The sequence below is a fragment of the Pteropus vampyrus genome, unplaced genomic scaffold (assembly GCF_000151845.1).
Source record: "Pteropus vampyrus isolate Shadow unplaced genomic scaffold, Pvam_2.0 Scaffold113, whole genome shotgun sequence".
Lineage (NCBI taxonomy): Eukaryota > Metazoa > Chordata > Mammalia > Chiroptera > Pteropodidae > Pteropus > Pteropus vampyrus.
This window is the reverse complement of record NW_011888894.1, coordinates 4,640,004-4,666,630: the sequence shown is the minus strand read 5'-3', so window position 1 is coordinate 4,666,630 and position 26,627 is coordinate 4,640,004.

Genomic DNA, 26,627 nt, shown 5'->3' with positions numbered 1-26,627 from the left:
AACATGAGGAGGATAAAATATAAGGAACATCACTATGGTATGAGAATGAAATAAGCTCTATGATGGAAGAACAAACAAGTGCCCAGGTGTTCAGGAAGGACAGATTCATTCTGATTTGAGGGACTCTGTGTGGGGTTTTATAGCCAAAGTCTCATTTAATTAAGCCAGAGGTTGGTAGACATTTTTTAATTGCAGAAAATATTGAAAACATAAAATTTACCAGTTTAACCAGTTTTATGTGTATAATTCGGTGTCATTAAATACATTCACAATGTTGTGCAATCAGCACCACTATCTGTTGAGTAGACTTGATGGGTGAAGAAAGCAAGTGATACTATTGGGTTAAATCAGACACATACATTTGTAAAATATAATTAATTAATTTACTCGTCTGCTGCCTCAATCCAAAAAGAATTAGAGATATCTTATAAAAATAGATAGTATACGGTAAATCCAATTTCTGTGGAGAACTAGAGCAAGAAAATGAAAATGATGCTAGAAGATCAGTTTGTTCACAGAAATTTTTCTGTAAATTGGAGACAAATTCATGTCCAAGTTCCACAGTATGAAAAGAAAAGGAATGTATAATTTTTTAAATCATTTGGCATGAAGTTGTTATAGTAGAAGTTTTTTCTTTAATTATATTTGATCTCATATATTTTCTTTACCTTATTTCTGTACAAATTGGGAGCTTCAGATTCTCTTTGTTTAAAACAAATTGTGTATTAAATATATATATTTTTCTTGAAGTTATTTCAGAATTCAGGACCAATACAATTTATTTATTTCAAAAAATTATTTTCATGAATTTTACTTAAAATTATGCATTTTTGTAATTTTCTCAATTACATAGATAATGATAATGGTAATAATTAATAAATGCTTACTATGGGCCAGACACTGGGCTAAGTGTTTTGCATATATTATCTATTTTATCCTTACAACATCTCTATAATATATATACTTTTATTTCTCCCTCTTTATAAAGTGAGGCATATAGAAACTAAGTATATTTGACACTTGAACAATGGGTTCGAACTGTGTGGATCCACTTATATGTCAATCTTTTTCAATAAACATTGTAAATGTATTTTCTCTTTCTTATAATTATCTTAATAAAACTTTTTTTTAGCTTACTTTATTGTAAGAAATAGCATATAATACATATAACTTACAATATATATGCTAATCAACTAAGTTATCATTCAGGCTTCTAAATCAACGATAAGCTTTGGGGAAGTCAAAAGTTATACATTAATTTTCAACTGTGGGTGTGGTGTCGGTACCCCTAATCCTCATGTTATTCGAGGCTCAAATGAGGTAGAGATGGGGTGAAGTCAATGCTCTCATTTCTGGCTTATGTAACTGTGTGGACCATGAAGCCAGTCACTAAAACAGTAATAATAACACTGTTTTAGAGCAAGAATTGGCAAGCATTTTCTGTAAAAGGGCATGTAGTAATATTTTAGGTGTGTGGACCACATGGTCTCTGTCACAACTACTCAACTCTTTGTAGTGAGAAAGCTGCCATAAACAATACGTAAACAGGTGAGTGTGGCCGTGTTCTATAAAACTCTGGAGAACCATTCCTGGGCCCTTTGTGAGAAGGAGTCAAGATTATATTCACTTTCTTTTCTACAGTTTCCTACAGGCCTCCATAGTCCCTATGCCTTCTTAATCTAGATTTACTGGAGTTTACAGTCCTTTAAGCCTTTTCAAACATATATCACATAATTTTCACAGGACCCCAGTGAGTGGATTTTGCCCAAGTTTTATTGATGAAGAAAGTGATACTCAGGCACTTTTAAGGGCCTTGCACAAAGTCACTAAGTTAGCAAGAGGAAACACCAACATGAAGCCACATATTCTAACTTCATAGGCACTGCTTCTGTAACGTGGACTCTTCTATCTGCACAGATCTTATAATGTAAACAGTTATTAGTATCATTTTGGGTGGCCTCTCTCACAGTGCCTATTTACTATTCCCATCCTGGATATTCCATTTACCCATTCATTCATTCAACTAATATTTATTGAAAGTATCTTTTATGCCAGAAATTGTATTAGAGCCTAATCACACGAGAACAACCAAAAATTTATACAAGCCCTTCTCTCAGAGGGGTAGTAGAGGAAGCCAACATCACTCAAATGAGACAATAAATATTACATCATTATGATTGTCGTAAGAGCTATGAAAGAGAGGTATATCAAATGTTTAAAGCCTCTTGATAGGGATATTTGATCCTGTCCCCTAAATAAAGGATAATTAATCAGAAAGTGGAAGGGTAAGAGGCTTTAACAAAGCAAAGAGAATTTAAGGTAGAGTTAGCTTTCCAGACTGAGTAGCCAGCTTGTGCAAAGGCCCTGTGGCAAGAAGGTGCATCCTATTTAAAGGACTGGGGAAAAGCAAGAGTAGTAAGACCATAAAGGACAGGTTTGGATTGATGACCCACACCAGGGCCATGTTATACAGTTCTGGCCATCGTTTTGGAAGAACTCCCTCAGAGTACTGATTTACTATTTAAAACAAAATAAAGCCATATAGTGTTTAAATAGAGAAGCGATATGATCTAATTTTTATTTTGAAAATATTGTTTTCTGCAGCAGAGAGAGTGGTTGGATCTAAATTAGACACCAACTACGAGCTATAGCAGTAATCATGGTAGAAGAGGAGAGAAATGAACAGACATAAGAGATAGCTGGAAGGCAAAATCAGGAGTATCAGTGGTGGGCTGGATGAAGGAATTAGGCGGGGGGAGATACAAAAGATGCTAGCTGGTTTTGTAGAGGTGGAAGGCTGGGGGCTCTCTCAATCAACTAGAAGCACTTTTGAGATCTAGGTGGAAGTTTGTATCATATAATTAGCCTTTTATATTTTGAGTTTGGCATGCCTTTGAGATATCAAGAGAAGCCATCAAACAGTATTTACAAGTCTTGCCTGTTCAAAGGAATAATCTAGAATGAAAATTTGTAAGGGATGCGTGGTAGCTCGAATCAGGAGAAATGTATCTACACTCTCATGGTATATGCTTCAATTTTGTTATTTTAAGTGGGAATAAAATGTTCCCTATGATCTGATAAAATAAAGCCAATAATTGACAAAGCCAAATTAATGAGGGTAGAAGCAAAGGCTTTCTATCATAGGAGACTTTCTAATAAAATAGTGTGCCAATGTTTTTAAGTTTGGGAACAAAATTATATTTATTCTGATAAGTGACCATATATTTATGCTAACTCAAACTTGACATTCAGGAAAATGGATTAACATTCACCCAAAGCATGCTGTAAGTCTTTCAGGCTGTTGAGACTGAGGACTGGTGTGAAAGTTTGAAATCTGCATAGTGTGGAAGGGGCTTGTTGCTTGTTTGTTTATTGTGCATCTTTCTCACTTTATGCCTCCTCTTTGCCTGAAGCTACCATCAGGAATGAGTCGTTGCCGTTGCTATTTTCTGGTAAAGTATGTAAAAATAAACGTGAGCTAAATGCACATTTATGGGATGTTTAAAATGAGCCACTGCAACTTTGCATCTGATTTTACTTTATTCCTTCCTTGCTTTCCCTCCCAGTGGTTTTGTCTACAGCCTCTGCGGCAGCCATGGATAAAAAAATTGAGTTAGCTCGAAGAGGCAATTGGAAAACACACACACACACACACACACACACACACACACACACACACACACACACACAGAGCTACTTGGAGGTGCAAATATTTTTTCAATTCTTCTACAAACTGTAATCTCTGAAAAAATTATTTGATCATTTAATTTTATCATAAATTACAAAAGGAAATTAGTTTAGATATTTTTTAGAATCACATACTCAGAATAGACCAATCACCCTCATCATTCATCATCATACTTGGCAGTGTAAGGGTGATGGGATGAGGGGATCCACACCCTTAGATCAATGGTTGGCAGATGGCAGGTCCTCAGAAAATATTTGATAAACGGATAAATGAGTCAAAAATAATCCTTGGTCTAATTCCATTTTTTTAATCATTCCATTTTAAGACTCTACTCATCTTTTTTCCTTTTATTAAAGCTTACTCATAGTATACGCCCAATAAATGTTTGCTTCTTAGAACATATCTGAAATAATCTTCTAGAAATTCTACCAGTTAGTCTTATTCCATCCCCGGAACCGCGTAAAACAAGTTGGATCTCTTTCTCACATCTTAGTCCTTGAACATTGGAAGGTGACTACTAAGTTTCTAGAGTGTCTTTCTCTTTCTTCTTTCTGCTCAGCTAAACATTCCTAACTACTAGGTACCTACAAATTCTAATGACAGGATCTGCCAAAGCGCTCTAAAAATAAAGTGTTCTTGTAGGGATTTCAAGTTTAAAAAAAAGCATGCAGAATCCTAAACTATATGAGCAGCCTAACTCTCCATAGAGCCTTTTGCCTTCTCTCTCTCCTGGATACCTGCTTATTAATGGCAGCCACCCTCCATCTTCTTGCAGGGCTATTGGTTGGGAGCAGCCATGTAGCAATGAATTTCTCTTTGCAAATAGAAACTCTTATTTTATCCAAGATACTTGCTAAATTCTGCCCTGGGGAATCATTAACCCTTACTGGGGATTAGGAATATGCAAATGAAGTCAGTAAAGTTGTTATTGGTCCAGCAGTCAAATAGTCACCAGATGTTGAGAAAGCTGTACTAGAGATGCTTACCAACTGCTACACCGCTAAGAGAAGGGAGAGACTGATTGCCTAGGGAAGTGGGAAGACATCTCAAAGGAGAGACACTTGAGTTAAGTCTTGAAGGATGAGTGATAGTGAGTTAAGAAAGGAGATGCAGAAGGGTACCTTAAGTAGAGGGGTGAAAATGACATGTAAGAATACATATATTCTACTTATGAGAGCAGCTCTCTGTTGTGATTCAGGCTTCCCAGCCCATGCCCAGGGTGGCATTTAGAAATAGGCAGAGTCCATGTCTTATGCTGAGCTCTAACTTTCCAATTTCCTGCTCTGATGCTGCCATTTGAGTCTAGCTCTCTTGACAAGATGCTTTAGGCCGCCCTTCACCTTGAACATTACAAATGTTACCTCGGGTGCCTATAAACCTGACATATACAGCAGGACCTCAGATAACATTGTTTCATTCAACAATGTTTCTTTATAACATTGATGACATGTTGTAGAAACTGAATTCTTGTTTATATCAATTAGCTTATGATACGGTTTCATTATCTTTTGTTTTTCTGTAGTTCCAAAGATCTATCAACAACATTAAATGAGGACTTACTGTATTCCTGTGCATAAGAAAACTGAGAATCATGTCAATTATAAAGTTAATAATTTACATATAATAATTTCAATTTTACATAATTAAAATTTGATTTAACCCCATGTTTTTTATCTGTCAGAAATGAAAGGCAGATAGTGATCCTTCCTTTTGAAATATTTAAAAATCAGTCACTTTTATCTCCTTTAATTTCCCATCCAATTTATAATTTTTCTTTTTAAATAGTAATCTGATATTTTAGATCTAAATAGTTAGTCAATTTTTTTAGATTACAGATGTTCTTTACAAAGATTTATTTTGACATTTGCTTTGTTTGACAACTATATTACCGTTTATTTAAGCATATTTAAATGCTCACTACTAGTTGTTTTGTTTTGTTTTTACTCTAAATATATTTTTCCTCCTCAGAACACTTTATCTTTTATTGGTGAATTTAAACTTTTCTTCAAGAAATGTTTTTATATTGAATATATGGTTGGAATATCTGTTTTCTCACATTTCTGTTAGTATTGCACATAAATAGCAGTTTGACTGGATTTAGAATTTCTGGGTTTTAGTTTTTTTTTGTAAGTAGATAGAATTCCATTATCCTTTGGTATTTAGCATTTCAAGGAACAAATCTGATGACAACCTTCAATACCTTATATACATGTATGTAATACTATATTTATATATTATTTATATACATATATAAACATATACATGTATAGATGGGTCTATCTGTCTAATCCTTTTCTTTTTTTTTTTTTTTGAAGATAATAGAATAGTTATGGGATATTTCCTTTATCTTCAAAAGTCAACAGTTTTGCCAAGCAACTTCTAACTTTAGGTTGCTTTTCATTAATTTTATGTAATTTAAGATACATCTTTTTAAAATAATTTTTTCTAGCTTATGAGAGTTTTTCATTAAATCATTGTTTATTGCTTTTCCTCCATTTATTATTTGTGCTCCTTTAGAATCCTTAGAGATTTCTTGTATCTGCCCTCAATATCATATGTTATGTATATCATAAATATATGTATGTTTTGCCTTTTAGTTTGGGAAGAATGTCCCCTTTTTATCTTTTAATTCTGTCATTAATTTTTTTGTAGTATTAATGTGCTGATTACACAATCCACTGTGTTTTAAATTCACGAATCATAGTTTTCATCTCCGATGAATCTGTCCAGACATTAAATTTTTTCTTTTACATGAATGGCTGTTCTTGAGATATAAAAGCACCATCCTCAGCCTTATCAAGAATACTGATTAGATATTTTCTAAACTTTTTTCTTACTTCTTTTCATTAAGTCTCTCCAATTGAAATGTTTTTGCTCCAATTCTCAATGGACTACATTTTCTTTTTTTGAACTCCTGAAATTATATTCTTCCTCAATAGTCTTCAGTCCAGCACTGGGAATCATGATGTATTCTCTCAGAAAGTGTTTGGAATTCTGTTTAAATTGTTTATATTCAGACTAAGAGAGAAAGGGGAATTTTGGATTTACTTTTTTTGTTCTTGCCAGATGAGTTTATGTGCCTGTAGGGAGGAGAGAAGGCAAGAGCTCTAGGCACTGGCACGATCTGGCAGAAAGTTTTTCCAGTGTTGGACATTTTTGTTTTCTATGATGATCCTAGCAGAATGAATTTGAATATGGGTAAAATGTCCTTTATTGAGCACACCGTCTGGGTCACGTGTAAGCAGGAAGGCCACGGCAGAAATGCAGTTCTGTGTGGACACCACTATCTAATGTATATCGCACCCTGGACAGCACTAGTGGAATCAAGATTTCCCCCTTTTTTACCCTTAATTTTGTCATTGCTATAACAACACATGCTGAACCTCTTTTAATGTCAGTAAGTATTCAGTGCTCTCATTATTCTTAATAGCTGCATACTATTCATTTTGGTGGACCTAACATTTATAAGTTCCCCAATTGATGAACATAAAGATTGTTTCTAGTTTTTCAGTACTATAAATAAACATAATAAAGTTTCTCTATGTTCATCTGGGAATACTTGTATATTTATTTAATATACAATCATAGAAGTGGAAATACTGGGGAAAATGTTTATACAACTTAGATCCCTGTTTTAATATATACTGCAAAGTTATCCTCAATAAAAAAAATACAAATTTATATACTCAACAGAAGTATATGAGATTTCTATTTCTTTATATGTTTATTTACACTGATTTTATTCTTGCAATCACTAGATTAAAAAAATGAAGATCTATTTTTATTTTCATTTATTTGATAAATAATGAGATATCTTTTCTATTGATCGAAGAATTAAAACAATGGACTCTGGAGCCAGACAGTCTGGGTTCAAATCCTGGCTTCAGCATTTACTAGCTATGTGACATTGGACAAATTACTTGATCTCTCTGTGCCTCAATTTATACATCTTAAATCAGAGACAATAATGATACCTAACCAATAGGGCTCTTTGTGAGATTTAAATATATATACATATGAAACAGGAGATATCTGGCAAATAGTCTGTACTACATAACTATTTGCTGTTTTTAATATTATTATCATTGATTAGTAAATTGCTTGATATTCTTTGTCACCTTTCTGTTGGTATGGATATCTTTCTCTTAATGGTTTATAAAATACCATTTTTACTTGTTTGTGTCTTATCTCGTGTTATTTATATGTAATCTGGAAAATACCAGAAAGTATAAATGAAAAAGAACTTTGGAATGACCTACTCCTTGAAAGTTTGGATAAATCCATCCATAAAATTAAATGGGTATATTTTGAGGATAATTGTTTGATGACCTTTGTACCTTCATTAATAATTACTGCAGTTTTCAGATTCTTTATGTTTTAAGAAAATTTTGGTCATTTGTTTCTTCACATAAAATTGAGCATACTATATTCTCTTACAATTTAAAATATTCTTTGCTCTGTAATGTTTTCATATATCTAATGTAGATTATTTTATTGTGATAATAGATTTGATTTACTTATCAAATATTCTGTTTTTCTTAATTCATTTATTTTTATTCTTACTATTATTTCTTATTTGTGTTCTTTAAGATTACTTTTAATTTATTAACTTTAATGATTAAAATTTTTTAATTTATTAAATTTTATTTATTTATTTTAGAGTTTTTAATTTATTAAATTTAATGATTTGCTTATTTGTTTTATTCTTTGAATTTATTTAATAATGAGAACATTTAAGGTAAAAAATTAGTCTCCAACTAAGTTTTGGTCACAGTCCTTGAATTTTGTGTTACAATGTTCTCATTATTATTTTTAATATTTAATATTCTATAATTGTAATTTTGATTCCTCTTTCATCTAACAGTTATTTTAAGAAGTGTATAAATTTCAGTTGGTCAAGAATTTTGCAATTTTGCTATTCATTGCTACTTGCATTATGGTGACAGAATGTAATCTAATTTATTAAATTGTAGTGAATACTGATCAGTTTCATTAAGGTTAACAACTGGTTAATTTTTGTCAGTTTTGTTAGTACTTGAAAAGTGTATTCTCTCTCTTCTAGGGCACTACAGTAATTACATACCTTAAATTTAAATTAACATTTTAAAATGCTATTACTTAATCTTTTATATCTCTAATTAATGCTAGCTATATTTCTGTCCTCAGCACAGAGATTTTTTTAAATTTCCCTAACATTTTATTTCTTACCAATGCTGTATTATTAATCACAACATTTTTGGAATTCAACATATTTATGATAGATTTCTCTTCATAAAGTACCTCCTCTTTGCCCTATTTGATAGTTTGTTTTAAATTATACTTCGATATCATATATATATATATATATATGCATAATCTATAACCTTTCTGAGTAATTTTAATTTTGACATTTCTTATATATTCAACATATAGTTGAATTTTTCTTTTGATTCATTTTAATAATTTTAAAATTAGAAGGTATTAATTTATATTTACTATCTTAACATGTATAGTCTTTTTTTCTTCTTTAACCTATAGTTCCCATGATTTTAATTTTTTTCTAATGGTGCTTTAAATCTTTTGCTTTTCTTTTTACTAGTAGTAATCCTTAAATTTTTATTAAATTATTCTCAAGACTATAAACTTATCTAAAATAAGAAAAAATTATTGTCTTTCATTTATTAAAAGATGAAATTTACTAGAGTGTTAATTCTTACAATCCCTCTCTTTTCACATTAGAATATTTGTTGCGATAATCTGAACTCAAATCTACCTTATTATTAAATAATTTTCTTAATTATCTGTCTTACATTTCAAAAATAATTTATAACATTTATACTAATTTTGGTGAATAGATATACCACACACACAAATTAGACTTAACGTATGTTTAAATAGTTTTGGCATTCCACACAAATCCTTGTACTTAACCATTTTTAAGTTTTCTGCTTTAATTCACATTTCTGTTGATTGAAATACTTTAGAATTTATTTTATTGAAGAAAGGGCATATCAACGTTATGCTTTTTGAACACTTGTATATCTGAAAAATAACATGGCTATGATGGGAGTATTGAATCACCTAGCCTTTTATCTTCTACAATTTGGTGTTTTTGTGGTGAAGTCAGAGCTCAATATCATTTTTCTTTCTTTGAGGAAATAATAATAACAGTAATGTTTACTGTTTATTAAGAACTCCATATACATTTTATTTCTATGGAGAAAGATTCTATCATCTAATCCTATCAACGAATCTTTAATTGTTTTTATTATTCTTACTTTATCGATGAGAAAATAGGCTTACCAAAGTTGAAGAACTTGATGGTTTCACAGTGAGAAAAGTGACAGAGCTATGTTTCTGAATTTCTAATGCCAAACCTAAACTCTTAACCCCAGTGTTTTACACCCTTTTATTTTAATTCATATACATAGAAGAGATTTTCTTTACTTTTGAAATTAAAGAAAAGAAACCCACATTATATCTAAATATTTGTCTCTTTATTAATTTTGACTGGTATGTGGTGAGCCTTTTTTATCTGAAAACTTGGGCCTTTCCTAGTTTAAAAATATGTCTACTATAGCTTGATTATAATTCTCATGCATTTGTCTAGTTCTTTCTGAAGGAATAGCAACTGTCTCCCTTGCTCTGGATTTTGGAGCACATCCACGTTTTACTTGCTTTTCTGTGGCATGGATCTTGCTGATTGAGGAATCTTATTTTCACAGAATTGATTCTGAAGAATGAGTCTCCTGACTGCAGGAAAGATTGCTGTGCTGGGAGGAAATGTACTGCTTTTCTACGGCTTCTAAGGAGGCACCTGACCTCTCAGAGCCTTGGTGGTCTCATTTTGAAATGGGGAGGATAATAATTGTCACAATTGCCTCACAAGATCAAGAGAAATAAGGCCTGTAAGAGAGCTGCAGAAGTTAAAAAGTACAGTTTAAACTATCAAGATCTTTTAAATTTATTTTTAGTGGTAGATCCAAAGCAGTGATCAACACATAAAATACCATGCTGAAAACAAACTAGTCAAAAACAATTAGTCTGGGATTGTCATTTTACAAATGAGAAAGCTAGGATCCAAAGAATTTAAATGAATTGCTCGCAGCATCTCAACTAGTAGTAGATCTAAAGCTAAACCATGCTAGTCTCCAGCAAAGAGATTCACACTTTTTTAAATTTGTGCTTGAGACACATTTTTCAGCCAGCAACAATGTGGTAATAGCCAGGTCATTTGCTGTAAAAGTCTCTCAAGGCTTCTAAGGACGTTTTTTCATAAGCAGATGTCTCAGGGAGTTAATTTGGGGTGTAGGCAGTCAGCCAGATTGGCTAAATACTACAGGCCTCTTCCATGGTAACTGTTTGGTGATTTTAAAAATGGCTCTTCCTGCCCAGTGATAAGAATGACCTCCCCAGGGAAAGTGCACTTTGCATAGCTAAGAAGGTCCCCTAACTTTTTCCTGGGATACTCTTTTTTAAGCAAAACTTGAAAGAAAGTAACTAAAAAAACCCCCATACCTTATTAAAGAAATAAGCAATGTAATTTGAGTAATATTCTAAGATATCTCAAATATTAAGCTAACATTATGTGAAGAGGTTCACAACTAACACAAGTGAAAAACAGTAAACTAAAGGAAAACCCCTATTTTTTTAAAAAATACCATTTTTTCCTTGTCAAAATCCCCAGTGGAGCACCAAGTGATCAGTGTTTCCATTAAAAGTTCAAAAGATGGAATCCAGATGTTTCTCTCTGCTTTGTGCCCTTTGACCCCCATGCATTTACTTGCTCTTGGAGGTTTTGGTCACATGACTCTCTGAACTTTATGCTCTACCTAAATAGCTCTGAAATTTACTCTATGATAATGGAGCATAGAGTTGTTTGGGTTGGGGATCAGTTTCACGTCCATGAAGTGTTGCTGAAACTTTAAAGTTTTCTTTTTACTTTCAGTTCTTTTTGAAAGAATGTCCTTGTTTAAGTCATGTTATCACTATTCTATCTGGAATTTTAAGTGCTAAACATTTTAAGTGCCAAATGTTTGACCATTGGTAATAGAAGGTTGAAAAGAAGAAAGGTACTAATAGAATATAAATTATCTTTTTAAGTATTGCAAATAGAGCATTAATAGATATTGCTGTGATTAGGTGGACAAAATGTTCTAAGAAACAAATTGCTTTAAAACATATTTCTTGGCTTTCAATACCAATCAAAAAATCATGTACACTCACACAACATAGCAACAAGACTGGCTTTGAGGAAGATAAACAACTCTCTATCTTAGACACAAATGTGTTAGCTCTTAGCCATAGAATGGCAACAGGATCTTTTGGGAATTTAAACAAAAGTGTGTGGAAAGATACACATTTGCAGTGGCAAGGACTCAATGTGGAAAGTCAGTTGTAACATATAATGGTAACTGAAGAATGTTCATGTGAACCCTTTTTTCCTTCTAGCTCTGTGAGCAGTTCCCAAATTGATTAGGAGTAGTATTTATAAATTAAAATTCCTGCTGTGGAAAATAATAGCAAAGTCATATTCCTTTTGAACATGTTCAGAGGTCCTTAAAAATGCCATTTTTCATACCATAAATCTGTGGTAGTTGAATGTTGGGTTGTTTTCTCAAAGGAATATTGAGAGTGGGGCTGCAGCCTGCTGCGGTCAAGCTTGGTGGGAAGAGTGTTGCTAATGGTGACTCAGAAAGATTCTTACAGTTTCTGGCCAATGCTGTTTTTGACAAAACCATAATGGTACAACCAAGAAAGATCAAGAGTCTAAAATGATTCTTCAGAAATTACACTTGATAGGTTTTTATTCTTCACTTTCATATTTTGTTTCTGAAAAGGCCTATTCTGGAAAAAGAGAGATGCTGGATTATCTATATAAGGAAGATCCCGCCAAGAAAAACACAATAGGGTATAGATATTACTCCTCCCTGAAGATGCGAAATTATCAACTAAATCTTTGATAACTGTTCTCTTGATGGAGAGGGATGGGCAACGGTTCCCTGGTTCCGCTGCCCCTCGGGAGGCTAGTTTGTCCAGAGAATGGGAAAACTGACCTCCTATTTGTTTCCTAAGACTAGGAAGTTGTCACTTGTAAATGTAAATTATTTCTCTACACTTCCTATTACTCAAGCTATAAGTGATAAACAGAAATTATAAAATAAAAAATGTTTAGACATAGTTTTTATAGTCAAGTCACATTTTTCCTTTCCATGTAATAATTAGCTAAGATATTCCTATTAGATTTACTCAGATAGCTATATGACTTGAATTCATTTCAGTGGGGTTTACTATTAAAGATAGGGAGTGAGATAACAAAATTGATAATTGCCGAATAAATACATTTTAAATAACAACGTTCATGTAGCTAGTGTTCTACTAGTCAGGAAGTAAAATGAGGTAATTACTTGAGTAATTTGGGTAAACATAAGATTCTGTTTGTTGGAGGATGGGAGTCAAAATGATATGCCTAATTAATTGGCTACCTGTTTTATTTATTTGTTTGTTTATTTATTTAGGAAATATTTATTAAATGTCAAAGGATAAAGCATGATTCTTAGTCTTAGAGAGCATATAATGGACTTAGGATGATGTCAGATATCACTTGTAAGTGCTTATTATTACCTGGATCAGGCAGGTTGACTTTTGGATCATCCCTGACTGGCGCTGGCAGAATTTCTCTGCTGCAACACTTGAATGGTACTACATAATTGCCACTTCAGAAAACAGAAATGGTTTGAAAATGATTCGAACATATTTAAGGTAAACTTATCCATAAATTTACTAATAATTAGGTATTTAAACTTCACATATGTTTCTTAGTATGGGAATCCTAATTGTGATACCATGTCCTCTTCCTGAAAAATTTGTACATTTTCGCAGGAGCCACTCATGCCTTGGTCGGTGCTTTGGTTCTTATTCTTATGTCTTCTTTCCTCTTTTCTATCGTACCCTGACTTACTGTCTTAGACCCTAACATCCTCGTTCGGAAGATGTCTTTGCTGGTGGTACTGCTATTGGTAGAATAACTGCTATGTAGAGATAAAATGACATTTTCCATTAAATTTTTAACTCACTTTTTCTGCCTTGATTGAAAATATGAGCCGCTCCCAATAATTCTGGTCAACCTCTGATAATAAAGACTCCTCAGGTCACTTCAAGTTATTAAGTTACAGAGTCAAGTCACAAAGTAATTAAAAGATGCAATTCCATCCGAACTCCAAAGCTTGACTTAGTTTTAGATTGCTTCTCAACTCTAGCTTGTACCTGCTTTAGGCTAAAAATGAGAGAAGAGATGTGGAGACATTTTGTCTCTCTGCTGTCTGCTTTGTTTCATTTTCACTCCATCTTCAATTTTCTTTCCATCCAAGGGTTAAAGATAGGGATAACAGGATGAGGAAAGGTAAGTAGAGAGGACAAATGTCACTTCAACAAGAAGTACCATGTCTCTTGGACCTAGAAAATTATTAAATTGATTCTTTCCCTTATGAACACTTTCTTGCCATAACACGGGCCCTTTCCTCCATACGTCCCTTATGTGATCTATTGGGAAACATTCTCATCCTGTTAACTCAGGGAGTATGGGGCACTCTCTCTTATTCCATCACCGAAGAAGGCAACCAACCTTCTCTGACACCCCAGATTCCTGAGGCTGGAGTCAGATCCCCAGTTTGCTGTCCCAATAATTAGACAATAGTCAGGGGACACAGGCCAAGCTCTAAGTGGTTTCCTATCCCCACTCTTCCCACTTGGTTTGTGTGAAGAGGAGCACCCCAATCTCCTGATCCATGGAAAAAGAAGAAGAAATGACAACACAGGAAACAATCCCTCAAGAAAAAATCCTCCCACCCTTCTCCTCACAAACATTTTCTTTTCCTTATTACTTCGCAGATCGGACTAGGGTTCAGAGCCTTAGAATAGTTTCTGGGATCATTCCCTTTATAAGTCTGTACATAAGATGGGTTCTAGTTCCCACTTTTCTTTCTAATCATATCTATCTCATCGGTCTCAGTAACGATTGAGGCAGGAAGAATTCCAGGCTAGCTTCCTTTTCACTTGGTTTATCAGAAATGAAGGACTTTATTGATGTAGAGGAGAAATTGTTCTTCCTCTTGAATAAAGTGTATCTGCTATTAATGTAGTCTTATCTTTTTACATAGCACCTTTTAAAAGCCATATTCCATCATACATTTAGCTCATTCTTCTCTCTCAGATAGGAAGAGGTAATTTATTGAACTCTTGGAACAATGGAGCTTGAGGGGTGTGGCTCTTAGGCAGGGGTCTTAAGCACGCTGCTGCTGACTTAGGAAATCTAGATTGCTCTCCAATATGTTGCATGGCCTACCTCAGAATGTCCTCTGGATTCAGTGGATTAATTGCCAATGAATGGCCAAAACCCAGCAAGTGTTGGAAGAGAGAAAAATAATAAAGTCTAGGCTGAAGTGGCCATGGAAGGCTTTGCTCAGATGAAGCTATCTCTTTAAAATTGTGTTTATAGCTCCAGGTGATGAGTCTCAACCAACCAACAGTTCTCCCAGAAAGTCTAAGCTAGTACATGACCATACCCATGAAACCAAAACACTAATGATTGACTCTGGAATCAATGAAACTTAAGGCCTAAAATGAACCCAATGCTTAAATTCTTAGGTAGGAACAAATTATGGCTTGGATTTCAAATTTCACTCTGTCCTTGGTGCCTAAAACGCAGAGTCGCAAACATTGAGCTGGGGATTCCCAAATGCGTGTTCAGTGGACTTTGGTGATTACAAGAGATCACATTGCTCATTAGTCTCATAAAATTTATAAGCTATTTTAACATTTCACATTTGCTTTGGTTACGACTAGCAATGGAGGTATCATGCTTTGCTGCCTTTCCTACGTGAAGCAGTGTAAATTAATTGGTCCCAGCTTGCACCGCTGTTGTCGAATCAACACAGTCTGGCTGCCTTCTGTGAAATGCCAGCACACAGATCAAAGCCTCTGGAGAATGACCCCTATTTTCCCCCAAATATGTGTGGTTTTCTGGAAATCCATATCTCCCGCCTCTTTAAATGTCTGTGGGTCATTGTGAGAAGACAGTTTCCATCATTTTTACCTGGGCCCGTCTTGTTTCTAATTTGCAGCCCTATCAACCATCTGACTATTTCACACCCAAAAAGTGATGTATTTCATGGATCATCCAAGTTTCTGCCCAGTATGTGTGTTCTAACTCTGGCTGTTCCATCTCTGCTTCTAGTTTTTCTGAAGTAGGGCAAGATTTGTGCTTTGTGCTGGGCATAACATTCCTTACCATGGTTGGTCCACTTGTAGACACTGCATCTTACAAGAAGATGCTAAGATAGAAAGTATAGATCAGACGTTTCAGCCATATGTACTCTGAATTAATATTAATTACTAATATTACATTAATATTCATATTGTGGTAAATACACAAATCATATTATCATTTTAACTATCTGTAAGTATACAATTCGTGACGTTAAATACATTCACAATGTTGTAGAACCATCACCACTATCAATACCCCAAACTTTTTCATCATCTGTAACAAAAACTCTGTACCGATAAATAATAACCTCCCTTCTCCTAAATAAGATTAACATTAATAACAATAAAAGATGCCCAGATGGTGCAGGGGATGACTGAGCCACAGTCCTCTTAGCACTGCTTAGGAATTCCCATGATAGACAATTGGATGGGGAAGAAACAATAGAATAAAAGTCTCAAGTGCTTTCTCCTGAAATGTGTAACAGAAAGGTGTGTGTGTGGCAGGGAGGGGCATGTACTTTTAACTGATGTAAATAATCTTTAATCTTCCAGTGTTTCGGTTAGTTTCTTTTTTTATTTTTCCCTTTGTGTTTAGGAAAATTAAGTATGAGCAAAGACTGCAGGGAACTACCATTAAGGCCCTGGTGTGGAGGAGAGAGTGGCTGTCCTCAGCTATGTAACACATGCCTTGCTTTCAAGAAAAACTACAAGAAGTTGATAGATGGTCACAGGATGGGGAGCATGGCATAGGGGATGCAGTCAGCATTAATGTAACGGCTAGGTGGAGAGCCAGAGGAGAGAAAGAGCAATCAGGGGGATCATTTTATAACCTATATAAATGTCTAACCAATGTACTGTGTACTTGAAACTAATAATAAAATTTTTTAAAAAAAGTTTTTTTTTAAAGAAAAGCTACAAGATCTGATACATGGACAGCCAGGATATCTCAAAGATCCTAGCTCAGGTCAACAAAGCAGGATGACAAGTTGGCGTTCACCCCTCGCTGTCTCTCAGGACAGAACCTCCCACCATCACTGCTGTGTAAAAAGACAATTCATTTTAATGGACTGAGTAGCTCCAGGGGGACAGCAAAAGCAAAGCAGCTCTGTGTCCCACAGTAAATCGTCTCTAGCTGAAGGATGTCTGGTTCCTTTCTGGAAAGAATGTTCTTCGCTGAGTTGCAGTTTGCCAAGGGTCAAATATGACAGAAATGAAGTGTTGCTAATAGTGATTGAAAAGGATTCCTACTGTTTGTGGCCAGTGCTGGGTAGTAGAAAGGCCAAATTTGTGAGCCAGAAAGCAGCAGGAGCCAGTAAACTTTCCCTAAGACTTACTAAACTTTGAGTCACCTCTGCTCCCCCGGCCATTCTGTCAGCCTGTTTGGGGGAAACTGATATTATAATTACTAATCTCAGCAAAGGCCTAATGTGCAACCTGAAGCTTTTTCATCCTTTAGTGCAATTAGGGTGGGAGGGCAAGGCCGGCAGACACTGGCGGGCTCCACCCCCTGCTCCCAAATCACCCTGCTTGGGTTTCATCCACACCCTCGCATCCTCTGTAGACAGGTAACTGAGCAGTGCCCGGCTCCGGGGCCTCCAGTGAGGGGAAATTATTCCTGCCCAAACTGGCTGGGAGCTATTAAAGGTTTAAATGTCACCTCAAAAGAACTCTTTGCTAACCTTTAAGTGGTGGCGTCTCCAGGGCTATTTCAGGCAGGATTTGCCCCCTCCTGGGGAGTCTGGAGGCTGAGAACATTTGTCTGAGTTGTTTCTCCACCCCCTCCCTTTCTCTTGCTCCTTTCAGAGAATTATCACTGTACTTTCAAAGGGGGAATTTGTGGGACAACTGGCACCTGCCGGACTGGGCTTCCCAGTGAAGGCTCTCTTGGCTGAGTGTATAATTTCATTAAATCCTGAATAGCCCCCTTTACCTATTGTCGACAAATTCCCTTTAATCCTAACCACCACTTAGGAGAATATTTACTATCAAAAGGAGACAAATCACTATTTAAATGTGGATTTACTCAAGTCTGAAACTATGACAGTGACATACGGTAAAATGATAATATGTAAATAAAAACTGGAGACAGATTTATCCCCCGAGAAAGCTGGGCAGAGCGGTGGATTAAAGTCATATGCGATCTACTTTGAGTGGCCTCAATTCAGACCCAGCATTCAGTTATGACCGGCAACACCATTCATTCTGCTTACTCCAATTCATTTGGCCCTACTTCTCAATGACCCTCTGTTACCAAGCATACACCTCTGATAAGTAGGCCTTGATGTTTACAGCACTTTGGAGCAGAGTAAATGCAAACTGCACATTATTTATGGGTGCACACTCTCGGCTTAAGGGGCATTTGTCAGCAGTGTGAATGCAGGTAGAATAAGTATATGTGAGTTAGCTCGGCCAGCCTGGTTTCCAGAAGCTAACTAGAAAAAAAGAGCTAAATAAAATACCACCCCAAAGACAACAGCTTTCAATTATTGCCCATGATCCTAAGTTCCTCCCAATAAGTTGAAAGAAAATCTATACCCGATGGCATTTTTCTGAATCAGCCAAGTGCACCAGTCATTCCTGACTCTTAACGATGGGCAGAGGTGCCAACAACAAGCTGGCCCTCGGCTCACTGGTCATCTAAACAACATTGCTTTCTAGGGATGTGTTTCTTAACTGCACTGAAAGGTAACTAAAATAGAAAGGAAGGTCTTTTTTTCCCCTAGAAAAGCAGAGATCGAGGATGTCGTGTCCTGTTTTTTGGCAACAGTGGTCTAAGGAGTCTAAGATAGAACTGCAAAAATAATGAATGCACATCACATCATCTATACACGTGTCAATAATCTTTTCAGTTGAGACTGCCTCAAAACTTGTAAAATCACTAATGACTCCTAAAAGTATGGGATGGGGGCATTAAAAACATTGTACTATAGCATTTGAATAAATTGTTTTGAACCCACTAATACATTACATTGAAGAGCTGACCCATCGTAATTATATTCTACCCTAAATGATCTTATCCCGAGATAGCAAGTCTAAAAATGAAGACAAACACCTTCCTTTCAAAAAGCCAAAAAGAGATTTGACATGTCTACCTTGGAAAGTATAATACCTGATGTATATATATGATTTTTTTGAGAAAATTGATGCCTGTACAATACTCGTAAGATTGGATCCAATGTGTTCTTTCATAACTGATGATGGCGAAGTTTAATGAATCGTGTGTATACTTCCTTCTGCCCAGGAAATTATAGTTGCGAGGAATAGCCAGTCAATGAATTTACTCAACTACTTGCTCTTTGGATGTACTTTCTCACCTACAGCATAATTTTATTAATGAATAAAGTCTTTTACCATGTTGGGTACTCTCTTGGAAGCAAGAGTTGATCCTATGTTAAGTCTGAAGATCTGAGGACTCTTTTTGTTAATAAAGGGCAGGAAATTATTTCCTATAGATCAATCATTGATTTGGAGAAGAAGCAGGAAAAGATGAGGATGATGGAGATGAGGGTAATAACCAAATGCTATTGACTTTGAATGATAGGTTAGTTTTTAGGTTATGAAATGACTCCTCATTACGTTACCTAAACACAATCACATCCCAAATCACTTCAGTTAGACCAAATTTTTAGGCAATTCAAATGCATAGTTATTTGTTTCACATAAAATAGAAAAAAAACAAAACAAAACAAAACATCAATTTAATCCAAGAAGAAACTTGACTGACAGGCAAGGCCAAATGTCCATGGTTCATTAAAGATACTTGTGTTTAACCAAATATAGGTATCCAGAGGTTGATGTCTGAGGTAGCCAGGGCCTTCCAGATGGTTACAATAAGACAATTTATCAACCCAACTCAGGGCCTGAGTGTCTTAAAATAATGAGCTTTGGAGACCTGTTCTTATATGGTAGCCTCTACATGGCATAAACGTCTCACTTTACTTACTTGATAGTCTTTTCATGGACCAATTGTGGTTTCCGTTACTTTGTGATCATATAATTCATTTGTGAGCTTGAAAGTGTATTCATCAGATAACCAAAAAGAGAGTCTTACAAAGGTTCATATTTGCTGCTAATGTCTGCTTAAGCAACCATGCATGCCTCAACAACCTTCCAACCGGTTGACACTTGAATAAGATGAATCTTGCATTGAAACATATTTTTAAAAGTTTTAAACTCCACACCATCTGTGATAGTGACAGAGTAGGAGCCATAAGGTCATCTTCATTTTGGACTGCGTGTAATATTAATTTTGGTCAGAACATTTTGCATGCATCTTCTGGGCTCCAGGTTCAGGGAGCAGAATGATACTAATGGCACCATTAAGGTAAAATGAGCATCTTGAAGCTACAGCTTCACCCCTAATAAAGTAGCTGAGAGGCTCTCTTCACTCGGTTGCCACTGAGAATCAACAACAACTGATGGTCTTAAGTTAACAAGCTAATATTTCATCCATGGATACCAGAGCGTTAATGGCTAAATATGCCAGTTAAAGGAAGGAGCACATGTGCAGCTATTTGCCTGACACAACTTCTGCTGTCATGGCCTATTAAAACCAGTTTACATGTGCATGTCGAATTTGATGAATATGTATGTGACCCTTTTCAGAGCCATCACTCATTGGGCTATGGCCCCCATGGCAGGAAAAACAGCACCTCTCATTAAACACAGCATGAGTTACAGGCATGTTATGTTAATATTTCTTCAGAACTTTAGGGGGTTTTCTTCTTGTTCTAATAAATCCTGTGAAGAAAATAATTTAAAAGTATAATTGATTAAAAAAACACTTTTTTCCCTTCATTTCCCCCTTAACTATTTTATTTAGTGTGAAAGTTCTGGAAGCCTCTTTCCTCAGGAAGTTGTAGGACAAGCTTATGAATTGTGCTTTGTATCACTCATTTGGGACTCCCAAGGAAAACCCCTTCCTCAGTTGGAAATTCAGTGAGGCTAAACAGGAGACCTCCCTGCATGGAACTCTAAAACTCATGAAAGACAGGGCTCCCTCTGAACTTTGGAACATAATGAATCGTCTGTTAACTCACAGTGCTTACCAGTGGGTTTGGCATAGTCAGTGTTCAACCAGTGATAACTGTCCTGATCTTTATTATTGCTATTATTATTTGTTAAGACAAGCTTGGGGAAGATTAGAGCCTTTCCGAAGATTTTTTTTTTCCAAAATATATAGGGCGATAATCATAATAGAGTTTATCTTAAGTAAGTACATAGAAGCTACTAAAGCATTAACTCCATGGGTTATGTCGAGATACCTAGAAGGCTAAAAATAGATCCAATTTGCTTACATAGCCCCCCTACACCCAGTGCTGAAATATTGCCCTTTTCCACCCCACCCTGTACCACTGGCCATCCGTGGTATCTGGTCCACCAGGTTATAAGGTGTTTGCGAGCAGGGATGATGGTGAATACTCTTTCATTGCATCTCAAAATGTCTAGCTCAGTGTCTGATACATAGATTTGAATGGCCTCCTCAAATTTCTCCCGTACTTACTGAACCAGTACTGTCCAGAGACAGTACCTACAGAAGAGTGCCTTGAGGGATGTGTAGGGGATTTTGATAGAGGAAAAGAACATCAATTCACAGGGAACCCACTGGAATGTGGCAGAAGTTCTTGCAAGGACTACCTGGAGAGACATTGTGATACAAGAGCACTGAATTAGGAGTCTGGAGTTCAGGTTCTGATCTTGACTCTTCTTTTGTCTGGCTGGGGGACAATGAGACATGTTCATTTTGGATCTCAATGTCCTCATTTGCAAAGGTTCTCAAGACGTAGCATTTTCTTTACAAAGAATTTCATTCCACTTTCAAAGAACTGGTCTGGGTCTTAATTACTGTTGTATATATGAGGAATAGAAAACTTATTACTTCCTTAAACTTCAATCACAAGTCTACTCTATCTGAGAAAAGGAGATGGCATGTTTGTGCAATCCTCCCAAAAGACTGCAGAGCTACTCACATTTCTCTCTCCCTGTTCTGCCTTGCCATCTAAGAGCTTAGAATCTGGAGCTAAGCTACTCAGTGTGCTCTCTGGTGGTCAAGTCAATCCTCCAGGCAGTGCTGAGGACCCCCGTTTAAAATTTCTCATTGCATTCACAAGTCTTCAGATTGACTCCCATAGGTTAGAAAACTAAACTGTGTAAGAAGTGGGAAAAATGCATTTGCAAAAGTAATAGCAGCCAAATGTCATTGAGAAGTTACTATTGGCCAGGCCCTATTCCAAATGCTTTACATTTTTTATATTTTGTCAATTTTATCTGCCCAACTACATTATGAGGTAAGTGCTGTTATTATTATGCCTTCTTTACACAGAGAGAACTGAGATGTAAAGAGGATAAAAATTGTCTAAGTTCATACAGAGTTGGTAAAGAAAGCAAGCTGGATTCAAACTCAAGCAGTCTGGCTCCAGAACACAGGTTTGTTTGTTTGTTTTGTTTTGTTTTTGTCATTATGTCACAGCCTGTGTCAAACTTTCCTTCCCAGGTGGATACCCCCTCAGGATAATAGATTTGGAGGCAGATGGAGCAACATCCTCTATAATGGAAAACCACAAACTCACACAAAAACAAATAACAAAACAGATTTAGTTTCTCACCAGAGAAATTATTTTCCAGCTCTAGCTCTGCTGTGGATGCCAAGTTTTATTAGTGTGGTAGGCACCAGAGAAGAGTGGTTAAAAATTTCAGGAATCCTCTGCCTCTGTTCATGAGGCCAGTCTCCTTGGGGCCTGCCTCTCCAGCCTAAGGTAGGACTCTGAAGATGCCATTGGAAGCACTTAGGTGGAACGCTTTCTCCCAGGATTCACATCATTACTCTTCCCTCACTTGAGAGGCCCCCAGCTGGCCGAGCAGCAGGCTTGATAGCCAGAGCCATCTCCACCTCTCTGTATAAATCTAGCACCAGAGCTGCCAGCAGACGGTGTTGGATAAAGTCTGTTCTGCTCTCTGCCAACCAAATGGCCCCACGGCATAAGGTTCCAAGTTTTCTCAGTCTCATAAAACTTGGCTGAATGAGGCAGTGATGCCATGAAATTTGCATTTATCTTGTGCACCTGACACTTCCCATCATGATGATGGAGTGCTTCCCTCAAGTTGGAGCGTTTCTGGCTCTTAGGGAGGACAGGGAAGCAGGGTGGAGGTTGGTTGCAGGGAAGGCTAATCAAAGCCAGGAAGAAGCATATATCTGTAAGCATGAGAGATGGGAAACGAGGTATGGGAGGAATGGGGGGCGGGGGGCTGGGGACTGGGGGAGCACTGTGACTTAAGATAAAAGACCATTCCAAAGCCCCTTGTGCATTCAGGCCATCAGTCATCTCTACTTTTCAGGGACAGTCTTTCTTTTGACCCCCAGGCCCTGGCATGCAGAATCCTATAGCTGCCCCTGGGAAGCTGATCTCCACTTTCATAGCTCCCCGTTGTGTGCTTGCCTAGAGCAAGCATGGAAGAAAATGAACCTACAGGGTCTACAGGTTGTTGTAATGAAATGATTTTGTTGCAGTTTGTGTTAGGTATTTTTGAATGGAGGATGAGATAAGGAAGACGTTAGAGTTTCTACCGAGTGTGAGAAAAAAAGAAGACAAATAATTGCACTCAAGGGAAAGTTCTCTGTTATCTATCTTTTTGTTCATCTTGCTTAAAAGTCCTCAACTTCATTCCAGGAAAATAAATTAAATAATAAATAAATAGTAACTAAAGAGTTGGGACTCTAAAACAGAGTTGAGTTTCAAATCCCAGATTCACCATTGACTTGGTGACGAGGTTCTGAGTCCTTTTTTCCTCTCTTTCCTCATTTATAAAATAAGGATAATTGGAAGAAGTATTTTATTTAATTGTTTTGAGGTTAAATGAGATGATGTATGTTACGTGTTTGGTGCCTTGTGAACAGTTAGTGCTCCACAGATGTTGGTTAACACCTTGACCTCAAGACTTTGGAAGGATGCCAGCTGTTCTCAGAGGGTAAACAGAACCATGAATCCCAAAGTTCTAAGGAATTCTGTTATAACTTGGCCATGAAAATCAGTGCCTAATGTGTCTCTACCTTTCAGTGTCCTAGTAAAATTGTTTCTGTCTCTTAATACTTATGGATTGATAGAATTCCCCCTTTTAAAATTGACATTTTCTTTTTCTATACCTTTCTTGTTACTTCTGGTCATTAGTCACAGTTTTCTTAAATAGATTTGAATTTTTGAGGATCAAATTCTATGACTACCCTGATTTCTTGACACCATCTCAGAAACAAAATTTGAAGTAGTCATTTATGACATTCCCCTTGACTAAAAGGTCTGGCCTATATTTTCCCAAAATGGCTTCACTGATGGTGGATTTGAAGTTTACTATGTGTTGGCAATCTAGGACCATTTCGTATTCCTACAGGAAGTGAAAGTTTTGATAACTATTCTTTGGCCACCACCACTCTGAACCAATCCACCGTTTCCAATGTTCCCCCATCAGGTTGTTACTTCTACCTCCTCTAGAATTTGAGAACTTCTCTTTGGATATTGCAGGATATACATCACATCAAAGAGAGCATGACCAAATGAGAGTATCATCCATCATGTCAACAAACAGAAGAGGGGAGAGGGTAATATGCAGAAACCCTAAAGGCTAATACTGGTTGATGGCAAAGCTCCTGTCCTCCCAGATTTTCTTAGAAGAAGTAAAGTGTCTCCTTTTGGTGAGAAAGCCCAAAATAAGATATTAAAAATGGATTTGGAACGTGCATCTTTTTATTGAATCATTAATTCATTTACTCACTTTTCTACCAAGTATTTGTTGAATGCCTATTTGTGCTACACACATTTCTGCTTAACTTTTAAATTGTTTATATCTTTCTATATAAATGTATAAATGTGCATAAAGTTATATTTTATAGGTTTTGAGCTGGTTCAGTGACTACAAATGAACAAACAAATAAATAAAATAAAGCTGTCTTTGCTGAACAGATGTGCTGAGTTCCTAATTTTGTGTGCGATCTGAGGCCAGAGTGGCAAGCAAATCTGTTCTGAAATATAAGTGCTAACAATTACTTTGCCTATTTCCTCATTGTTTAGAAAGGTCTTCTCGTATCTTCAGGAAGAATAAAAAGTGAAGCTGACCTTACTCAGAAAAAGAATAAACAAAATTTGTCATGAAGACTGAGGAGATGACTGACACAAATCGGCCATTTCTTTGAAAGTCAGAAAATATCTAGTTTATACCATGAGCTGATGCAGAAATAAATGACAACTGCTGATAAAATACACAGCTGAGGGAAGTCCGGTTGTTTCAGGCTTCAAAGTTATTTCCAAAGCTCTCCTTGCTCAACAAATGTAATTTTGAAGCAACATATTATTTATCTATCAGCGAAAACTAAAGGAACATTAATTCGAAGATATTTTCACTCCAGAAATACCTGTGTAGGCTTTGTATGTGTAGGCACATATATGTATGTATATGTTTACACATCTGTATATTCATATGTACATAAATTAAATATATACATTAACATTAAAGTTAAATAATATACAATACTGAGATATTATAGAACATTATTGCTTCAATGCCATCCATTTATAATTTTTAAACCTTTCTGATTTCAGAACTAGAGCATAAATTATAAATCCAATAAAGGATAAATTTTATATTGGCATTAAAAACTGTAATTTAATATGTGTCTTTTGGGCAAAGCTGGAAGAGTTCGTTGTTATTTACCAGTCCTCTCTTGAGAATAGACACTTTTTGCGGGTCTCATGAATTAGACTTATTTCGAACAAAAACCCATTAGGAGATATAATGAAAAAAAGTCTCATTTATAAGTGTAATAAATAAGATAAAATACCAAGGAATACACATAACAATAAATGATCAAGTCCTATATGAAGACATATTTTAAATATTACTAACAGCCTTAGTGGAAGACTTGAATAAACAAAAAGGCATAACATATTCTTGACTAGAATAACTCAAAATCATAAAGATGTATATTTTCTCTAAGTTTCTAAATTTAATGTGATACCAGTAAAAATGAAGCAAGGTTTCTTTTAACCCTACCAGCTGACTCTAAAGTTCATGTGAAAAGAACAAACAAAAATAACAATGAAAGAAGAACCATGAGGGTGAAATAGCCCTACCAGATGTTAAAACATGGTAAATAGATTCAAAAATCAAAATAGTATGATGGTGGAATATGATTAGGTAAACAAACCAATAAGCCAAATTGAAAATCCAGTTAAAAGTCCAAACATTTAAAATTTGATATATGATTAAAGACGACATCTTAAATCAGTGAGGAAAAGAACAACACAATAAACGATTTTAGAGCAATTAAAAAGTCAAATGAGAAACATTACTTGGACCTATACCTCACACCTTACACCAAGATGAATTCCAAATGAATTGGAAATTTAATGATAATAACGAATCCATAAAAGTCCTAGAAAGAAACGTAGGAAAATTTTTTTATAATTTTAAAGTTGATTAGGCGTTTTTAACTATGACTCAAAATCTAAAACCGTAAAAGATATTGATAGTTTATTATATAATGTACAAAGAAATTGATTTAGCTCTCCCCTCAAAAAAGAATAAAACACCTAGAGACAAGTTTAACGAAAGAACTGAAAGACTTGTACACTAACTACTAAAAAACATTGGTGAAAAAAGTTAAAGAAGATCTAAATAAATAGGATAACATCCTGTATTTATGGGT